At 35.6% G+C, this 22,135-nt stretch overlaps 1 long non-coding RNA gene across 3 annotated transcripts; it reads left to right on the top strand.

The window, feature by feature from the left end:
- The first annotated feature begins 1,477 nt into the window (after positions 1-1,477).
- LOC308192728 lies at positions 1,478-16,311 on the top strand. 3 transcript variants are annotated; one of them, XR_013949049.1, is made up of 6 exons: positions 1,478-3,460; positions 4,563-4,656; positions 5,227-5,304; positions 13,194-13,242; positions 14,234-14,318; positions 14,688-16,311. It is a non-coding gene; the product is annotated as an uncharacterized lncRNA (long non-coding RNA). The 3 variants fall into 3 exon arrangements; XR_013949050.1 differs by lacking the exons at positions 1,478-3,460; positions 4,563-4,656 and having other exon boundaries at positions 5,191-5,304; XR_013949051.1 differs by lacking the exons at positions 1,478-3,460; positions 4,563-4,656 and having other exon boundaries at positions 5,191-5,304; positions 14,591-16,311.
- The last annotated feature ends 5,824 nt before the right edge of the window (positions 16,312-22,135 follow it).

Genomic DNA, 22,135 nt, shown 5'->3' with positions numbered 1-22,135 from the left:
CTTTTTTTTTTTTTTTTTTTTAACAAATTACCAACATTTTTACTGTTTATTTTTTTCATTAGATAGCTTTCATCCAGAGATAACTAACTTCATTTCATTATGCTTTATAAGAAATTTCAAAATTAGATAAAAATACACCTTTATAATTTGTGAAGCATCTCATAGACAGCTAGTTTTTCTAGAATCGATCTTCTTGTATTTATGTAGCACTTTGTATAATATAGCCACTTATAGCTTGATTCCCTTAGATATTGTTGTGATAATGAAAACCTGTCACTAGATTTAGGCATGAAGTCTATAATATGTTCTATGAAGCCTGCAATCTTTGGATTCCTATTTTTTTAGTTATTATTATTATTTTTGCATTTAAAAATTCTTCAGTGGTTGTTTTGAAACAAATTAGATTTTTTAATGTGGATGTTTCATTAAAAAGAAATACTACTATTAAGAGTAATGAAAATTTACCAGTAGCTATCAGCTGGAGAACATATTCAAATACGCTCTTGTAATGGTTGTTGTAAAAAACATATAATTGTTGCCACATATAATATCTGTCTGGTGGAAGAAGAGGCAGGCAACTCAGGAAGAGTAGAAGGAATTTGCCAGCATATGCAGAGAAAAATCAAGAAGACCAAAGCCCAGCATGAATTCAACCTGGTCACTATGATTAAAGATAAAAAAATAAATATATGTTTTTATAAATATATTAACGGCAAAAGGAGGGCCAAGGAGAATCTCCATTCTTTGCTGGACACAAGGGGGAACATGACTACTGAGGATAAGAAAAAGGCTGAGGTTCTTAAAGCCTTCTTTAGATCTGTCTTTACTAGCCAGACCACTTATCCTCACAGTACTCAGCCTCCCAACCTGGAAGTCTGGGATGGGAATCAGAAGAAACCCCCCATAGTTCAGGTGGAAACAGTTAGAGACCTGCTACTCCACCTGGTCTGTCACAAATCCATGGGGCCAGATGGGATCCACCTGAGGGTGCTGAGAGAGTTGGCAGATGTGATTGCTGGGCCGCTTTCCATCATCAGTGGTCATGGTCATCCAGAGAGGTTCTGGGTGACTGGAGACTTGCTAATGTGATGCCCATCTTTAAGAAGGGTTGTAAGGAGGACCCAGGGAACTACAGGCCTGTCAGCCTGACCTCAGTGCCAGGAAAGGGGGTAGAACAGATCATCTTGAATGCAATCACACAGCATGGGCAGGACAACCGGGGGATCAGGCCCAGTCAGCATGAGTTCATGAAAGGCAAATCAGGCCTCACCCACTGTCTCTCCTTCTATGACTGGGTGACCCGCCTGGTGAATGAGGGAAAGCCTGTTGATGTAGTCTACCTAGACTTCAGCAAGGCCTTTGACACAGTCTCCGACAATATTCTCCTGGAGAAACTGGCATCCCATGGCTTGGACAGGTACAGTCTTTGCTGGGTTAAAAACTGCCTGGACGGCCGGGCCCAGAGAGCGGTGGTGAACAGAGTGAAATCCAGCTGGTGACCAGTCACCAGTGGGGTCCCCAGGGGTTGGTGTTGGGGCCTCTCCTCTTTAATGTATTTATTGATGATTTGGATGAGGGAATTAAGTGCACCCTCAGTAAGCTTGCAGATGACAACAAGGTTGGGGGAAGTGTCCATCTGCTGGAGGGTAGGAAGGCCCTGCAGAAGGACCTGTACAGGATGGGTCTATGGGCAGAGGTCAGTGGGATGAGGTCCAACTTAGGTAATTTATTATTGCTCTCTACAACTACCTGAAAGGAAGTTGTGGAGAGCTGGGGGTCAGCCTTTTCTCGCAAATAACTGGTGATAGGACTAGATGGGATGGCCTCAAGTTGCGCCAGTAGAGTTTTAGATTGGAAATGAGGAGACATTTCATCTCAGAAAGCGTAGTCAGGCATTGGGAGGGGCTGCCCAGGGAAGTGGTGGAGTCACCGTCTTTAGTGGTGTTTAAGGACCTGGTACCTAGGGACATGGTTTAGTGTGTGGCACTGGTAGTAGGGTGATGGTTTGACCAGATGATCTTGGAGGTCTTTTCCAACCCTAATGATTCTATGATTCTATAAAAGCAGCAACCAAGCAGAATATTAGCAAAAGAGAAATCAATTCAATTTCATAAATGGTGCACGCTGGCTTACTTGACAGCAAATTTATTTGCACAGGCATAAAGAAGGGTAAATTTCACAAAGTAACCTGTCAAACTCAGTTTCATTTACAAATTCATGTTGGATTCAGGCAGCCTGTGTTTAAAGTCAAGTGTCTGGGTTAAACTGCACAGTGGACCGTAAATAGTCTGGGTTGCTTCACTCACGTACAGCATACAAATAAGTATAAGGATTCTCCCATAATAAGTATTCTCCCATAGTGACATGTGTAAAGGAAGCAAGAGATGAAAAGGTATGCACTCCCTGGGCCTGACTCCGGTAGCTGGTACTGAATTCGACTTATACTAAACCCCCAGTAGCTGGCACCACAGCTTAATCCTTCCAAGTCATGTACAAGACCACTGGTCCCCCCTCAGTAGCTGGTTTGGGAACACAGCTCCAGTGGCTGGGAGTAAAAGACTCCTACTCACTCTAGTAGCTGGTATTGAGACCTCCGACTCATTCCAGTAGCTGGCACCACAGGCCAGGGCTGCCCACCCTGCCAGTCCGACTTCAGTAGCTGGCATCCATTTCACTCAGGCCAGCTCCCCAGGAGTTAGCACTCCAGGCATAAAGACTGGACCTTCAGTAGATCAAGAGAGCTATGGACTCTCCAATGACTGATGCTAAGGCCCCCACTCACTCCAGCAGCTGGCACCACAGACCATGGGTACCCACAGCCCTGGCCTGACTCCAGTAGCTAGCATCAGTTTCACTCACACATAATTCTTGCCAGTATCTGGCAGTTAGTCCTCACAGCACACACACATGGGATAGAGAGTGTGAGTATGCAGAGAAAGAGTCAAGTAAATTAACAAGGACATATAAGACAACGTGACAGGCCAAGGTCAGGTCCAGACCTTAGCCAGATAAGTGTACTGTCCTGTCCCATTTTACACACAACCATCCCTTTTCTATCCTTTTCTACCTATCTTCCCTCTCTTTTTCCTCCTCCTCTCCCTTCCCCCTGCACACCACCAATGAATTTGCAGAACTCTACAGGTTTGGGACCCAACCAGTCTGTGTCCCCTGGTTCACAATATTCTCAGCTGCAAGGTTCATCCTTTCTGGAAGTACATCTGTGGCTTGTTAGCCTACCAATTAGTGCAACTTGGAGGTTTGTTTCTTGTGATTGTCTTCCAGCCTAGAAGTCCTCAGTCAGATAACCCTGGTGCAATCAACATTCCCACATTCTCACACAATCTTGTAAATTAGTGTGACCAACCAGACTTGGTTCCCACCACTTTCTTCCTTTCTTTTTATCCCTTATTGACTTGGAAAAGGCCCTTGACCATGTACACTTAAAGGAGCAGACACTCTTGTACGTATACTTACAATGATATCTTTTAAAAAGAGGCAAACCAAAAGGCAGTAGAGAAACAAAGTTATCATTTCATATAAGTTTTTATCCATTCTCCTCATCCTGAAATCAATTCTAATGTTGCTCTGGGTAAAGAGAGTCCTTTTTGTGAGCAGATGAGCCTAAACATCATTATAGTCCCTCTAGGCTGAAAATTTAGGATTGCAAGAACAAAGTTGGTCTGGAGACGAATCAAAGCTTAAATAGTGAATTACAAATATTATACTAGTGACTGAATATTCTGCTAAAGTTCATAAAAATCTCAAAGCTTGAATATATTTGCAGTAACTAGTGGAGCAATTTGGAGAAACAAAATGTATGCAAATTTCCGTCTGTTCAGAGAGACGGAATAAAGGGCTACATTCAGCAAATACATGTCATGATGAATACTTCAATCAGCTAAGAATAACAGCACAACTCCAAATGTCTCATGATGTTTCCTACAGTCTTCTCTTTAAACAAGGTATGGGTTTTAGCATGATCATGAGATTTTTAAAACCAGGCTGGATTTATTTGTATATATGTGCCTGAATGTAGTTCAGTAACTATTGCATAACTGTATGAACAAAGACAGTCCAAATCATGCAAGGAGCATTCTAAAACTAGGAAGTTTTGGAAAGATATGAAAGTATTGCAGGAAAATTATAAAAATGATGGCAAATAAAATTTATCTTAATTCTATTTAACACCAGTGTTTCTATAATGAAGTTGAGTACAGAATGTTTGAGGGAAGATTAAATAAAAAGTAAGGATATTTAAACTGGTGCTCCAAAAATACAACATTGTCTTGGAACACTGAATGCAACATTTGAATTTATACAACGTAAAAAAAATCTAAGGTATTGTGAGCACAAATAAATAGACTTACACAACATAGTCCATTTAAAAGCTTTTTGAACTGACCCAAAAATGTAGAATTTTTATAGAGCTAAACCTTATCTCTCTTATCTCTTGGGCAAAAAAATAAATAGTGTAATAACAATTAACATTATTTTAAAGTAGTTTTGGTGAGTAAGTAGAGTTCTGTTTTCACTGCCTTATATAACTTCCTGTTCTCTGTCAGTTTGTGTGAAGCTATTATTACTCCATTACATTACTGGCTTGACACATGCATTAAATCCACTGCGAAGAGACACAAAACAGAAAGGAAGACACACGTAAGTAGCAAGATACACTTTTAATCATATTTCATGGAAAGAAACATTATACCTCTGTGTGATGACACTAAGCTGCTTTGTGACATTTCAAAACAATGGATCTTACGTAGTTTTGAGTTACTTTAAGTAAGTGTTGAGAATCTCCTTGTGTTAAGAATCATATTCTATTATAACCATGTGAAACAGAGCAGATATTTATAAATACAGGTTGCTTGAATGTTGCTTCAAAAATTTTGGCAAATTTGAGCCCAACACCTTGTCTCTAGGCTTATATGAATATTTAAGATTTATTTATTTATTTATTTCAAAAGATATTAGAAGGATTGAAGAATCTAAGTCTTCTTTTTCAAAATTATTTTTTGTTTTGTTTTCTGTGGGGAACACTTTAATTTCCCCTGGTAAAATTAGACATTTGATGTGATTTAATCCTTTGGGACTACAGGACTTGCTAGTGCTCTAGACTAGTCTTCACGGTCTCTATAACAAACAGTTACAGAAAAGCACCTGCAGAGAGAGATTTGTGCTCCGTGTCTCACATCCTGAGGCAGATGGAGTGAATCATCACTGCAGGTACCAGTTTATCTTCAGACCAAGGAGGAACCTGGAGGTCTAACTGTGGCCTGATGTCTAATCGTTAGATGATCAGAGGTATGTGAAATTAGAACCACCCTCATGGTGGATGTCTTTGATGATGTCACTGCTAAATTGTTTTTCTCTGGATTAATGTGCTCTAGTACTTTTTTATTTTTATTTTTTTCCTCTGTATGTGAATTGAAAATTCCAATGCAGCTGTCCTGGGGACAAAGGACAACCATGGTGTTCTGAAAAGCTATTTTTTCCTACACCTATGCTCTTTCCTGTTTAAATTCTATGTGGGTCTGGATTGTTGCCATTATTAAAAATGATGATGCAGCAAAATAAGAGAGTATTTAGGGAATACTCTTTTGTTGTTGTTGTAGAAGTGATCTTTCCCTTCTAAGACTGGAATAGGCAATACTTTTCTGTATAGATACTGTAGAACCAACTCTTGATTGCATTGTTTTAAGTAATAGATATTCAAATCGGAAATTTTATTTGCTAGCAAAAAATTATGTAAGTGGATATCACAGACCTTATGACCATTACAGAAATTACATTTGACAACACCATGAAATATGACCTCTTCTGGCAGAGGTTTCATAGGACTTCATCATACAATTTTCTTTCTTTCTGTACTTTGTTATTAACTTTATATTACATTTCTATCTGAATGCAAATATTCATTTAGATATGAATGTAAATATAAGTACATACTGTTTCTTATTTTAACGATCTATTATTGTTTGCTTGACTTACTACATTTATATTACTTATCATAAAATAAAATTCAAAATAATATATTTGCAAGATGTTAATAATGCATATCTCCTAATTGAAAGAGATAATCATTTATCTCCACAGTGGGTACCATAAGTTTAAGCAGTTGTATATCAAGTTAATTCAATGTCAGCAATGTGTTTTCACATATTCAGATTTTCTATCATCTCTGTTTCACTTTAAATTTTAAGTGCTTTAAAAATGGATTGCAAACAATCATAAGCCTAGAAGTTATAATATACTTTAAAATGAGATTGTACAAAAAGAAAAAAGAAAAACCCTCTACCAGTAAATTTAACTAGATATTCATCATGCTCTAAATTACTGTGCATTTTTAATTTTGCTCATATTTTATAGTTCTAATTTAAAGCAAAATAAGGTGAAAACTGAAATACTTCCAGAAATAATATAACATATATATATATACACACATATATATATATATATATATACATGTAACATATGTGGTAGCTTGAATGAACTGTATAGTTAAATTGCTAAAGACTGAACAATTCATTGGAGGTAAGAACATATTAAAATGGTTACCAGACTTTACACGTTTCAACAGGCTGGGTGCCACCAGGGACCTTGGACCACAGAAAATCATGGTAAAGAGATTAAAAAAGAAAATTTGATTTCAAAGTAATGGTTACTTATGTTTGGTAAACCTGTATGTAAGGACAATGGTGGGCCCACAGAAGTTAAATAGTATTTAAGGCAGGTAGCCACAACTGATTCAGGGGTCACACCTGCACAAGAAATAAATATGACCATGTATTATACTTGTTCCCATAACTAAGATCTGCAGCATGTTTTCATAATGTATTTACTTATGTTCAGAATAGGTTTATTAAAACAAACAAACAAACAAACAAATCTCTTGGCTTTTTTGAAGTTATTTATTTATTCTCCTACAATGCTAGGAGAAACTTTTTACAAGTTTTCTAAGAAAGGGAGATAGCCCTCAGGCCGTTTTATTTACTAGAACTTCAAATTTTGTCTAAAAACAAATTAACAACAAAAGTAAAGAAGCTCCAAATATTTGAAAAAGATTTTTGGTGATATTTAGAAATTGTTCTAATCTACTTATCCAGAATGGATATTTAGGATATATTCACCACGCTAGAACAAGGCACTTAGCTTAGATGTTGCCAGCTCAAGCCTCACTTGACTGGTGCTTCCTTCCAGCCAGAGGCAGATAACACCTCACCTGAGACCTTCCTCTGGAATTAAATAGGCCTCTGGAGATAACAAAGAGGCACCTGCTCATATCTCCTCTCAGCTTGCTGTTTGTCAGTTTCTAATAAATAGCTCTACAGCATGGAAAGGTGCACTTTTCTTGCTCTTTCAAAGATTTGAGAGGATTTCTGCTGAAACAAAACCCCTAATTTAATCGAGTGTTAAGTATCATGAATCTGTCACAGTCCTTCCAATTCACCCTAAAAACATGCCACCAGAATCAAAAGAATTAGATTCCCTTCCTTCCTTCCTGAGTTCTTTGCATCTCTCTGCCTGTAAATTGTGACACTAGCAATCAGAAATAGTAGGGATAATTGGTTATGGCTTGTTTAGATTTCACATTCAGTTTACCATGTTTTAGTCAATTCCAAGGAACAAGTTTTTTTGACCTTTTTTTTTTTTTTGGTTGATTTGGTTCGTTGGTTGATTACCACTTCATTAGTTCAAAATTGACAATGGCATAGTTATCTTTTTATAATTATCTTTCTTTTCTATGTCATTTATCTAATAATGACATAAATTAAAATTTAAATTTAAAAATTGAATTTCAAATAGTTTTCATATTAACTATGTTATATTATCATTTTATGATGGGCTTAGAGGATAGTTATAAAAATATCACTCCATCTGCAAAATGCATACATATGTATTTGTCTTGCACATATTCTTAAAAGCAAATTAAATATGCACACTAATAAATAGGTATATTCTAAGTACACAAATGTGTACTTATTCATGTACACTGAAAAAATGAAATAGTAAACCTTCAGAATTCTGAGAGATAAAGCATACTTCTATAGTCACTTTTCCTGGTCAAATGTGTAAATATTTGTGTCCTCACAAAATTAAATGGTCATCATCAGTTAGAATAATCAAAATCTTGAAAAGAGATAATATGCCCCAAAAGCTAAATTCTGAACAAGATATGTGTGGCAATAATACTATGATTAGTATTGGAAATTGTACAGGAATAAGAGTTTAATTAAAATAATTTTATGATTATGTTATAATTTTGAAGTAGTATCTAGAGGGCTACTGTATGACATTATTTTTCACTTGCTGAAACAGCAGTTGGTAGTTCCTTTTCTGTATTAGATCCTCCAGTATGATGAAGATGCTTTGCACAGAGACTGGATTATAGAGTCTCCAAAGGTCTGTTTCACCATTTATTTTATTTATTTATTTATTTTTGCCAGTGTGGAGTTAATATCTACAAAAATCCTTGGAGGGCCCATAATTATGCCAATTCCCACTTGACATTTTAGACCCTTTTGCCACTATCTTAAGCCATCCTGTGTTTCAGCATCACACAGAATCATCAAAATACTGTTAGACAGCTATCAAGTAACACCATAAGGTCTAGAGATGTGTAATATCCAGCTATAAATGACTATTACAGCACTTCAAGTCTGTGCTTTTGACCACAGATAGAAAAGCAGGTCTATTGAATCTGAGTAATAAAACTTCAAAATAAGACTTCAAAATTTTCTTTCTCTTTAGCTTTCTTGCTGTTCATGATTCAAGGTAACATTTTACTGCTTATTAACACATAAAAATTCCATTATATCAATTCATTTTTTTACACATTCAGTGGAATGGTTCACTTCAGCTTTCAACAAAAACAGCCCAAAAGATATAATTTTAATTCCGTACAGAGAAACAGCATTTTTATATTTTGTTCTATTTACCACTGCACATAGTATATAAACTATAATAAATATGAACAAATACATATAAGCATAAATTCTGATCTTTATGCATGCACTTTATATGTAGCAAGGTTGAGACAGATATGTCAAAAGTATTAAGAATGATGTGTTCAGATTTTTCCATCTGTATATTTATATATAGATGAATAATTTCACTCGAGTCATTTTTGTGGATATATAAATCCCAAATATTCAAAATCATTGTAGGTGTCAAGTTTCAGCAGCAAAACCTAAAGAGAATAGAATTATTATTATATTCCAACTCCTACAAAATGAATTTTATAAAAAAAAAAAAAAATCAGTATTTAAATTGAAACTTGTTCTCTTTTTGCATAGTTGGTTCTGGTAAATAAAATACTTTGATATTCCTTCCATGTTTTCACTAAATAATTAGAAAAAAACAACATTCCACCGCTAAGATAAATGAAAAATATTGTAAACGTCAGTTTCCACCCCTCTCTTGCAAAAATAATACTAACAATTTTGTTCAAAACATGCCAGCTCCAGTACTTTTTTTTGCCCTGTACATGATAGATGCATGCTGAAAGTTACTCAGCTCACAGGTGAGTCAATGAAAGTCTTCCTACTGACTTCAATGAGAGCTGGATCAGACCCAATGTGAAGAGCTATTGGTGCAGTTTCAGGACTCCAACAGCTTGGGAGAATAAAAACAGTGCACAGAATATGATTCTTAGCACAGTGCAGATGAGGTAAAATCAGCCATATACTCTATGTTTTCTCCCTTATGACCTACCAGTGGTGCTTTGTTCTGTGTTAGCTTCCCAAAATGTCAAATTAGGTACAGCTAGGGTTTAACTTTTACTTTTTTTTTTTTTTTTGACTTTTCCTGTCCGTAAGTGAAGTGAAGGTGAAGTTTCTGGGACTTTTGGGATAATGCACTTGAAACAACTTCTTTTTTTCTGCCCTTCTCTAACGTAAATAACAAGTACCAGGTGCACTCTGTAATGAACATAAAGAAATGCTGGAGAGAAGAACCAGAAAACTTGTCTTTTATGTGTGTTAGTTCAGCCTATTCTTCCTGCTTTGTCACTATCTTTAATTTCCCCTCTAGCTCTATAAAAACTTCTAGCTGTCTCTTAAATTCATTTATACTATGTGCTTCAGTGAGCTTACCTGACAACTTATTCCTCACATTTATTACTTTTATAATGAAATACTTGTGCTTCAATACTGCTGCTGTTTCCACTTAAAGGGTATTGTCTGCTTATCGGGTTTTGTTTTGTTTTGGTTTGGTTTATATAGACTAATTTTTAAAAATAGACTTTTTTTTTCCTTACTGACATATTACTCTTTAAATTTTATGCAGAGATATTGATATCTATAATTGGATCTCTCCTCCACCAGTCAGGTATAGCGTTATAGGTTATAGGTTAGAACTATTAAGGTACCTCTCCAGCTACCTCTCCTCAGTCACTACAGTAGGTGCTGTTATTGGGGGAACATTCACTGAGGGACATTGTTTAGTGGTGGACATGCTAGTGTCAGGTTGATGTTTGGACTTGATGGTCTTAAGGGTCTTTTCCAACATAAAAGATTATATGACTCTATGATTCTAAAATGGGCAAATACTGTGGCAAAATGCTGTAACAAGAGATTACTCTGAAATAAACAAACAACTTTGCAAGGTAATAAAAAGGTCTCCTGTCCTAAAATTGAGAATGTCTTATCTTGTTAAACAGCAAAATATTCCAATAGATTTTATGGAGCAGTATTATGAAATCCCCCCCCCCCCCCCCCCCTTTTTTTTTCAACATCTATACAGGCTTTATTTAATAATCAAAAAGACAATTTTTGGGGGGTAGATAGTTTCTGGTTTATTAAGATACTTTACATATATGCATAGCTACAATCAAGCAGTTAACGTATTAAAATACAGGTAAAGGAAAGAGAACTTATCTATTGTACAATTATTGATAGTATGTCTATATCACACTTTATAATCTGTGTAGTTTATAGAATGAGAGGGAATGTATTCCAAAAGTACTCTATATTTACATTTCCTACATTTCTCTGAAGGAGCTACCTTTCTTCATTGACTTCACCCCTCTTCTCAGTCTGAAGTAACTGGGATGAACACAATGAATATAGTCACTACAGCTCCTGCAAAACATTCTCTCCTTTTGGTGTAAAGAGCTAACAGGTTTCTACAGGAATTAACTCTGAAGTTTATTCTACAGTATTTCAATTCAAGACATAAAAATTTTAACATACAATATTATTTATCATTTTTGCAAGATTATCATTGATTCTAGGAATAACCATTTTTTAGAATAGAAGTGCAACAGTTTAGTATTTCAGTTCCAGATATAGTGCTGCAAAATTCTAGAGTTCATATTTTCTCAGTACATTTCTATGATTTCAACCTCTTTGAAAGATATTATGAGAAAACATTTTATGTTTATGCTTAGACAACTGTAAGAAAGAGGACAGTTTTCTGTTAAAACAGTACCTTCTGGGGAAAATATGAAGTATATTTCTCCAATTATTGAACTGGACATATCCATTCGGACCAGTTAGCAAGCTACTGGGCTAGTCTCCAAATTTGTTTGACTTTAGGTAGACTGCACAATGAGACGTGTTTCCATCTACTGGTGAGTATTAAGGTTGTTATCATCTTAAAATGGATGTGTACTCGGGCACCATCTCTACAGGATTGGTTTAATCAACTTTAGATGTTGTTGCCATGGAAAACTCATATTACTCAAAGAACTCTTTCACATATTCTTATGCTGTGTGTCATTCCATCTTTGAACATATGGAGGAACACAACACTCTCTTTGTTAAATATGAAATCTATCAGAATTTGAATATTTAGTATACGCCTTCAATGTATAGTTGTCACACAATGATAGGCTAATTTTATTTTTGAAGAAACTGTTTCAGTAAAAGAACAAATATTACTACTGAAACTTAAGTTTCAGTATATATCATATAACATATCATATATGTTATTGCCTGGTAAAACACATAATCCTAGATCTGTTTATTATACGCTTCTGAGTTAGACATGTATATAACATTTTCAGATGTTCAGTTACTTCATGTAACTCAGAGGTTATATGGTTAGGGGAATTATAAAAAAGCCTTTTGATTTGGTGTTCCTGTTCCCCCTCTGCCCCCCCCCCCCCCCCCAAAAAAAAAAAATGGCTCAAGTACCCTTTCTTTTTTTTTTTTTCTTCCCCTGAAGCCAAAAAGAAACATTAATGGTTTATCTAAATATGTGGTGGTGACTTTTTTTTCTATTTTCATGTTTTTATGAGGCAACGTAGTACAAAAAGAACTATGTAAAGACTATTAAAATATTTTTTTAAAGTAACTGTTGATATAAAAGAACATTTTGCCCCAGAATCAACATCACTATATCCAGTAAAAATAATCTTTCCAGAGTTTTCGTTAATGTTTGATAGACCTATAAAAGAGAAATATGACATCATTCTATTTCAGTCTTACCAATCTACCAAGAGAACTTAGCTCTGATGAGCAACATACTTTTGATAATAAATACCATCTGATTCTTCTTTCAAATCTTTATTCTCAATTGTTTTACCAGCATCAGTAGTGACATTAATGATTTGTTGTGCTGTAAGGACCCAACTCAGCAAAGTACTTGAGAAGCACTCACTCTTAAACATGGAAGTAAATTAACCAAATCACTTATGGCTTTACAGCTTAAATATGGTAAAGTGATTTCAAGAATTGCCATTCAAAAGAAAGGGTTAGGATCAAAGGTCTCTTCACACCCTTCACAATCACCATCTGCACAGGTGATGAGTGTTTGTAGCTGATTGGAAAAATTTTCATTTTTTTTCTTTCTTTCTATCTATCCACATAAGATTGTGAGCATGAAGTCTCAAAAAATAAAATAAAAATCACCTTGCATAGTTTTAGATTTGTAGCAGCCAAAACTTAAAAGATTATTACATCAGAAACAGCAATTCAGATGAAAATTCGGAAGGCATTGAAATTCACAAGGAATTGAATATACGAATAAATATATATATTCTTTTCTATGTAACTCTAATAGTAATAGAAACAGAGAAGAAAACCAATAAGCTGAGACAGAAAAAAAAAAAAAAAGTTAAAAATTGATTTTTTGTTATCTTTTCAGGTTGATTCCTTATCAACATTTCTGCAGTAATGTTTTTGATATAAATAAATGAATATTCAAAAAGGCCTAAGAAGCTTTAACAAGATTATTTTTTACCCTGACAGTTTCTGACAATGCAGCCACACCTCGTTCTGGAAATTGCAGCTACCTCAGGTATTCAGCACAGAATTATTTTGAGAACTATATTTTGAGGTAAATGAGGAAACACACCTGTGGAGCTTTAGTTTGATACTTACAGCCACAATCAAACTGTTCATATTTGGAGAATAATGTAAGAAAAATACCTTCCAGTCACAATGCAAGTATTAACAGAAAAGATAAAACCAAAATTATTTGTACCAGTGCTATGGCTTCTAACGTATCTCAAATTTAAGATTTGAACTTCTTATAGCAAAATAAATCACTATTGTTCTATCCATCACTTAAAAGAAGGATGACAGATACTTTGTACATTGATTGCACTTCCCAGTCCACTCATCAACCTACACATTGCAACAACATGAGGAAGGATGCACTTGAAATTATGATGATGTGAGCTTCTGGTATTGCTCATCTTTGCACTAGTCTTTGTTAGTCAACTATATTGCAGTAAATCTCAGGAGCAAGGGAACAACTATCAAGCACTATTTTTAACTCAGTTGGTCACAATATCTTTAAAAAAAAAAAAAAGTCAACTTGCTATGGTATTGTTAAATGGAAGGTTTTGGAACCTTCCATCTGAAACCTGTAGTAATTCCAAAATGATAGATCACTGCTGTATCATTTATCAGTCAATAATGAGCTGGAAACACTTCAAATTAAGTGTTTGTATCAGATTCATTTATTAATCTGTGAGTCAATAGAAAATACACAGTTCAGTTCATGAAGATAAACCATTTAAACAGAAAGATAAACTGCCAATAAAAGGGTAGAAATTGAATCAAAGATTGTTTTAACTGGCTAGAGAATTTCAGAGGACATCTCCTTATCTGACTAGTGTGACATTTGCCACTTAAAAGAAGTGAGGAAATGCTTAATTTGGTTATAAAAGACTACAGATCTTCTAACCTGAATTCACTTGTGGGAAATACAGTTGTGGTGGGGTTTTGTTGTTGATTTTGTTTGTTTGTTTGTTTGTTTTAATCATTATTATTTGTTTTCACAGGGATGAAAAGCTGGAGATTTAGTCTGTCCAGATTCCCTAGAGAAATCCAAGGAGAGGAAGAATTGTAATCTTTCTATCAGAGCAGGTTATTTTAGTTAATTGAATTTGAATTTCAAGATATACAGAAAGCCAAAATTTCTGAAAAGACCATGTAAAGTAAACATCTACAGAAAGTAAACTGGTTAGGGAAAACTAACAAACAGACAAACAAAAAACCTTCTAGGTTGAATTTTGTTATAAATGTATTAAACGTTTTGTTTTATTTCTTATCTTGTATAAATAAAAAGTTTTATTTTCATTTTTCCTTTAAAGTTAAGTACAATTTCAAATTAACATTAAGGCATTTCCCTTCTATAGGTATACCAAATCAGTAGGAAAAAAAAAAAAAAAAAAAAGAACTGGGACTTTTCATTGTGGAAATGTATCTAAAGAGTATAATTGCACACTCCCACAGAAATTCTGCAAGCTATCCTGAAAGACAGTATAATGGAGACTGGGAAGTATTCTGAAGTTGCTGTGGATAAACAAAGAAGTTCTGCAGCACACAGCAAGACAGAAAGGAATGCTTCTGCAACTGAGATGTCATCAGAAGATTTGATAAAGGGCTAAGCTTAAATTAATTAAAAATATAATAAAATCAAGCTACACACATTGGAGAACCCAGCCTGGTGTGTATTTGCTCCATATTATGAACTATATATTTCAGTGTAAATTAACAAATTTCCATTGCTCAGTTAGCCATACAACTTATAAGAACTTTGCTTCATGATGAATGCCTTTCTTACCAAACTTGTTCTTGTAGGTTGAATAATATTTAAGTATCTACAGGAAATAATTTTTCAACAATTTATGCTTATGCATAACCTATGATACAACAAAGCAAAGGAATACATGAATATCTTGACAACTAGTGTATTCAACCCACCCTAGTTTCCAAATTGAACTCTCCATGCAGCTATTACACAATTCATTATTCACAAATTATAACAATGATCAAAAGAATGCAGTAATTTTGCTCTGAATTATGCACTGATTTCATTCAGATACTGCCTTATTTGCTTATTTTTTCTTTTCTGTGCTGATCATAAAAAAGTCCTAATATGATATTTCCATAGCTATCTTTGCAACAGATAATAACAGTGATTGTATATTTTCACTTCTACTCAGAAGCTTTTAGGAAAGTATTATATCTCATCAAATTATTTTTATCAGAATTTATTTTTTAATTATAGTATTTTATCAATTATTAATGTGCAGAGGTTTCCATAAGCAATCAGTTAATTTAATCACAGTTTTATTGATTGCATGATCTTTATTTCTTTTCATACAAGTACCAGTGTAGCTTTTCACACTTATTTTTCACAATTTTCTTTTTCTTTTTCTTTTTCTTTTTTTTTTTTTTCCAAATCCATTGTTCATGGATATGAATCAAAGAGGACTGTTCAGGCACAACTTGTTCTACGAGCTGTTTTATAGTATCCTCAAATTTGTAGAAAATGTACATCATGTATGAATCTGAAGGTATTTTGCTAAAGTCCTTAACTGTCAAAATATTTCTGTATTTATACTTTAGATTCAAACTGTAATCTGAAACCTTTGAAAGGATAAGTAATGAAGCAGATAAAAGAAACAAACGAACATGTATTTTCAAAATCAGAAAAGTTTTTGAGATTGTCCACATTCCAGATGATGTCTGCAGTCCAATCTCTGGTACCCAGACATTTCAGTATAAGAGCTTGGTATTTAGAGTACCAATCAACATGACTAAATTTATTCTTCTATGATGATATCTCTTGAATAAGTAAGAAAGCATAGGAATTCTCTAGAAGATGAAAATTCCTTTCAGGAATAAATGGTCATGCAATGCATCTTCAGGAAATACATAAGATCTAACATATTTTTGTCTTCTGTACCCAGTTTTCCCTCTCTTCCTTTCTCTCTGCCTCCCATTAGCTGCCCTCAGAATAATCTTTTCTCCTCAACAGCCACATGGGAAAAAGGAGAAGGCTAGAGTTTCTCCATTAAGCCCTCTCATTTAGATTAGGCAACATCCTCTCATGCTTATGATGCAAAGTCGTTCTCTGCAGACATATCCTAGTTATTTCTGGTACCGGGGAAAATGTTACCATGGCAGTACTGTACTTATGAGCTCAAGTTAGCTCCGATACATCTATATGGTGTTGAATTATGCTATATAAATATACCCTTAACTCTATATCCCAAATCACATCTACATGTGACAGGGTTTATCAGTTTTCTGATAGTTGAATTCTGTGCTCGCTTAAGAAGAGTTATGTAGCTCAGAGAGCATTGACAAGAAACAACATCTTAACAAACTACTTTTTCTTAGACCATGGGGAAACTCAGTGATTTGTCATCAGTTATGCCCTCCTTTCAAGGCCAACTGACTTATTCAAAGTTGTTTTTTTTTTTTTTTCTTCAGTGAAAAGCTTCTCAAATGCATCAGCTTTTGTAACAAGATGCACTTTAAACTGGCTTTCTGAACTTCTACCTCTAACTTACCTCCCTTTTGAAATTCAGAAACACAGCAATTATTTGACCAAAATTACTTAATCCACATTAAATATTTCAGGCCAGATAAGGCAATCATGGAATCATCAAGGTTGGAAAAGACCTTCAAGATCATCTGGTCCAACCATCACCCTACCATCACCAACCACATGAAGTTTAACAAGAGCAAGTGCCAGGTCCTGCACCTGGGACGGGGCAACCCTGGTTACAGACTGGGTGATGAGATGCTGGAGAGCAGCCCCACAGAGTGCGATCTGGGGGTTTTGATTGATAGCAAGTTGAATATGAGCCAGCAGTGTGCCCTGGCAGCCAGGAGGGCCAACTGTATCCTGGGATGTGTCAAGCATGGCATTGCTAGTCGGTCGAGGGAAGTGATTGTCCCACTCTACTCTGTGCTGGTGCAGCCTCACCTTGAATACTGTGTGCAGTTCTGGGCACCACAGTACAAAAAGGATGTGAAACTATTGGAGAATGTCCAGAGAAGGGCTACTAAGATGGTGAAGGGTCTAGACAGGAAGATGTATGAGGAGCGGCTGAGGTCTCTAGGCCTGTTCAGCCTGGAAAAGAGGAGGCTGAGGGGGGACCTCATCACGGTCTACAACTTCCTTATGAGGGGGAGCGGAGGGGCAGGCGCCAGTCTATTCTCTTTAGTCACCAGTGATAGGACCAGAGAGAATGGTGTCAAGCTGCAACAGGGAAGGTTTAGGCTGGATATCAGGAAGAGGTTCTTCACTGAGAGGGTTGTCGCACACTGGAATAGGCTCCCCAGGGACATAGTCACGGCACCAAGCCTGTCAGAGTTTAAGAAGCATTTGGACTGTGATCTTAGTCATATGGTCTGAATTTTTGGGTAGACCTGTGTGGTGCCAGGAGTTGGACTCGATGATCCTTGTGGGTCACTTCCAACTCAGGATATTCTATGATTCTATGATTCTACTACTAATGTCACCCGCTAAACCATGCCCTTTAGTACCAAGTCCAACCTTTCCTTAAACACCCACAGGGATGGTGACTCCACCACTTCCCTGTAAATAACATAAGGGAAAACCTATATTGTTGCACTTTCCACAAAAACACTATCAAGGTAGTTTGAAAAAAGAAAAAATGGGGGGTGGGGTGGGGACGGATGGACACAAACAAATGCTTACCTTTGAGGTTAAAAATAGACTGTCTTCCACCTTCTTTTCATGAGTTTCTGCTTTCAGGCTTCACAATTTCAGTAGGAATGGTATAAAATATATTCATGAAAGCATTTCTTTTTGATTTGGGTGTGGAAGAAAAGTTCCCATACCACTTCAGACTGAGGATGGTTGAGAGTCTAACATGTTAACTTCTAGGATAAACTTTGGGCTATTTACCAGTGAGAAACCAATCCTGGAGACACAGATGAGTCTCATCACTTCAGCTTTTTAAAAACAAAGGATATTAAATTAATGATAGTGTTTTACATTTTGAATCACAGATAACTACTAGTTGCTGCTCTGTGGAAGTGTGTTGTGATATCATAGAGCACAGATTCATTCATTTTTATCTAGCCATAACATGAACGAGGTTTTGGGGCTAATTTATTATAAACATAGCTTGGGAAAAAAAAAAAACAAAACACACAAAGAGCAATTTTAAATCCTAATAAAATTATGAATATGATTAGGGAACACAGCTGCCTATCATGTAGACCTCTATATTAGAAAAGTCAGGCCATGAGTACTAGGTCATTTGCACATTTCAGCACATGAAAATGCAAAATGGAGTAAGTAAAAGAGCAGAAAACACACTAAACCATCCATTACCCTTTTCTAGTCTTCCCTTTTCTAGTCTTCCCTCCTTCTAGAAGTATATAATTGCATGCTATTTCCCATTAAAAATGCTGGAAAGAATTTCTAGTTCACAAACTGGATTACGGAGATATTAGTATAAATATTTACAATTGATTCTCAAATATAATCCTATTCCTACTTTACACATATCTTTTAATAAATATTTTCTTACTTTCACTGCAGGGAGCCTCTTTTTACTAACTGGGAAAGAAAAAAGCTCTTAGATGCATTTTTACTTTATCAGTGTTTATCTTCTTTTCAAAGTCTTCAGGTCAATACATCTTCAAGTCATGTCTGACTATGAAACACTTTAATTTATTTTTATAGTCAACAATATCTACCAGACCTTACTTAAAAACAGAGAATTGGGGAGGAGAGGAACAGATGTGATTTCCTGACCCAAGGTTTTTCTGATTCAGATTATTAGTTTTAGGGAAAAGAAAGGTAAGTTGTACTTGTTGTCTGTGTAATGCTGGGGCAGCCCTGGCCTCTCCTCACAGAGGCTGCCCCATGCCAGCCCCACCTGGTTCCATCTGGCTCCAGCAGCCCCGTTGCAGGGCAGGCCTGGCCCAGCAGCCAGGATGGTGGCACCTCAGGGAAAGAGGATTTAGGAAAGGTTAAAAATGGTGTATTGCAGTTGTGAGAGAGAGGAGACAGTCTGTCTTGACCCACTTTATCATCTTTTTTTCTCCCCCTGTTCTGTTGAGCAGGATGACGGAACAGCATGATGATGGTCTGGCAGCCAGCTAAGGTCAATCCACCACAGAGGGAAATGGCTTAGCCGTACAATCATCATATATGATTTTACAAAAATGTTCTCGTTTTTCTCTCTGAAGAAAGTCAAGTTATTCTCAGCAATAAAAGCTGAGGTAAAGAAGAGTAAAAAAGCTGGGGTAAAGAAGGAAAAGGAGGTGGACACTTGGAATGATGGCAATTGTCTTCCCAATGAACCATTATGCATGATGAGCACTGTTTTCCTGGAAGTTGCCGAACATTTGCCTGTCAATGTAGCAAATTAATTTCTTGTTTTGTTTTGCTTGCATACACTGATTTACTTTACTTAGTAAACTGTCTTTATCTGAACCTAGGAGTGTTCTCACTTTTATCTTTCTGATTCTCACCCTCATCCCACTGTGTGGGGAGTGAGCAAGCAGCTGTATGGTGCTTAGCTGCCCACCAGGGTTAAACAACAAAATTCCTGCATACTTATAAAGATTTCCACTGAAAATAGCTGATGACTTTTGGTAAGACGTTCAGTTTTCTAGGAATAAATAAATAAATAATAATTTAGAAAAAAAAAAAAAAGTATTTGTCTCACTCAGATAAAATATAATCTCTATTTCTAAGATACTGTCTTGGTCAGTAGGTATCCCTCTTTTACTTAACATTAGATGTACATTTCATCAGGGACTTCAGCAATAGATCCTTCCATAATGCACATGCTGGTAAGAGCTTTTGCTTTTCCCTTTTAGTCTTGTTTTTTGGAGCAGTTTCATTTTGCATTGTATTATTAAATTTTAATTGGACAAGGCCATATCAGATGGACTGACTCTGTAGTTTAGTCAGCCTGTAGTACTTGCTAGAGATATTGAAAATGAGGGTTCAAGCTCTTCTCTATAAGTTATAACTTCAGATACAAAGGGGACTGAAAGAAATTCCTACTACAGCAAGAGAGAAGTAATGATTTCTTGGGATGCTTTGACTGGCATGCTACGTGTCTGAAACAAGCGGTGAGGAGATTTGAATGTGATGCTTTAATGTTAAGCAAGTACTTAAAGAACCGTGGTGTTGCTGAACAAACAGGTAGCTGTGACTGCAGGGCTCCATCTTTGTCCTGTGTTTTATGCACGAACCTTATAAGTTTCTGGTGAATGAAAATGGAAAGAATTTGGGGGGGGGGGGAGGGGGGGGGGGAGAGAAAAGAAGAAGAAGAAAATAAAATAAATGTCATAAAACACCAGTGGGAAATATATGCAGAAAGGCAAAGAAGAAAGAACTTGAATTCATAAGGTAGTTAGCTACCTAGAAATGCAGACTGTCTCCCAGTGGCATCTTCATTATGCCTAATGCCTTACTGGTCTAGAAATCAAAGTAAGGAGATCCTGAAAATCATACCAGGTACTTATCTGCTTATTTAGGCAACTAAGTATCTCTTACAAGTCTGGGCCAGAGGCTGTAACTGTAAAAACAGCATGAGCTCTAGTTCGATGTAATTAGTAAGTAGACTTTGCACAGTAGTAAATTAAGTCAGACATAAGTGTCTGTAGACTTTTTATGTATTAATGGGAATGAAAATTATGGAAGGTACAATGCATATGAGTACTGTATTTCCTAGTCATCCTTCTTGATGGTAAATGTAGTCAGTAGCATTGGCATGTCAAGGTATGTATACACTTCCTGTATACACAGTCACATCTATAAGCACATACTTACGGTTTCTATTAACGTTTGAGAACAAAAGAGACATGGAAGGAAATGTTAAAAGATACTATCTGTTCATCCATTAACACAAAATATTTTGACTTCCTGTTAAAAAATAGTTTTCAATGTAAACTGAAATGTGTTTCAGTTTTGAATTTGGTAATGTTGTTTTAACCACTTAATAATTTAGAACAATATCAGGCTCATTCATAAGAGAATGAATAACAGAAGAGAAATAAATAAGTTTTGGAATCAGGCATATATTCTATGAAAAATACAAGTTCTATTCATAGTTTAAAAGTTTTTTGTAAAGTCACCATCCATAGATTTTTTTTTTAATCTTAAGAAAGGAAGGATAAAAAATGGGAGCATCAGAATGACAGAAAGAAAGAGAACTACCAAAGATTCTAGGAAGTATTATGAGGATCTTACAGTGTTAAAGACCTGTAACACCTTTTTTGTTTGTTTGCTTTTTGGTTACTTCAAGTGTCAGAGATATCAGAGTTTGGTAGTTTATGACTCGAAAATTTCTGAATAAATCAATAGTCACTATCAATGAAAACTTTCTGCAAACTGACTTGTTAAAGATAATTTCATGATTTAAAAAAAAAAGAATAATAATTTGAATACAGTTTTGCTATAGACTCATATGCTTATTTCTTTCTCTCTATTGTGTAACGTATCAACAGCGTGTCTCCATGTTTAGCCAAGTATTATTAGAAAGTATTTAATGGAATTTGTATTTAGAATCTTAAATGAGGTACAGTTTTGTATCCAATATCTGTGGTCAGTAGTTGTAAATATATATATATATGTTATTTCTTGTAAAGGCAGCAAAGTAATTTATTTGATCATAAAAAGCAGTCACTATGGGGAAGAAAGCATTCAAATGAGTCTCAGCAATTTGGACAAGTCGGCTGAAAGAAACACCATGAAATTCAAGAAAAGTAAATGAGAAATCTTACACCTGGAATAGAATAAGGTCACACAACAGGAAAGGCTAGGCGCTAAACAGAGAAAAAGCGAGTTTGATGGAAAGGACCCAGTTTATTAGTTGAACATAAACCAGCAGTTCACCTGTGCAGGGGTGAATAAAAACTACATATGGGGCTGTATTATTAAAAGTGTAGCC

This window comes from Anser brachyrhynchus (assembly GCF_964034855.1).
Source record: "Anser brachyrhynchus genome assembly, chromosome: 3".
NCBI lineage: Eukaryota > Metazoa > Chordata > Aves > Anseriformes > Anatidae > Anser > Anser brachyrhynchus.
The sequence above is the reverse complement of the archived record's forward strand: the minus strand, read 5'-3'. Positions and strand labels throughout refer to the sequence as shown.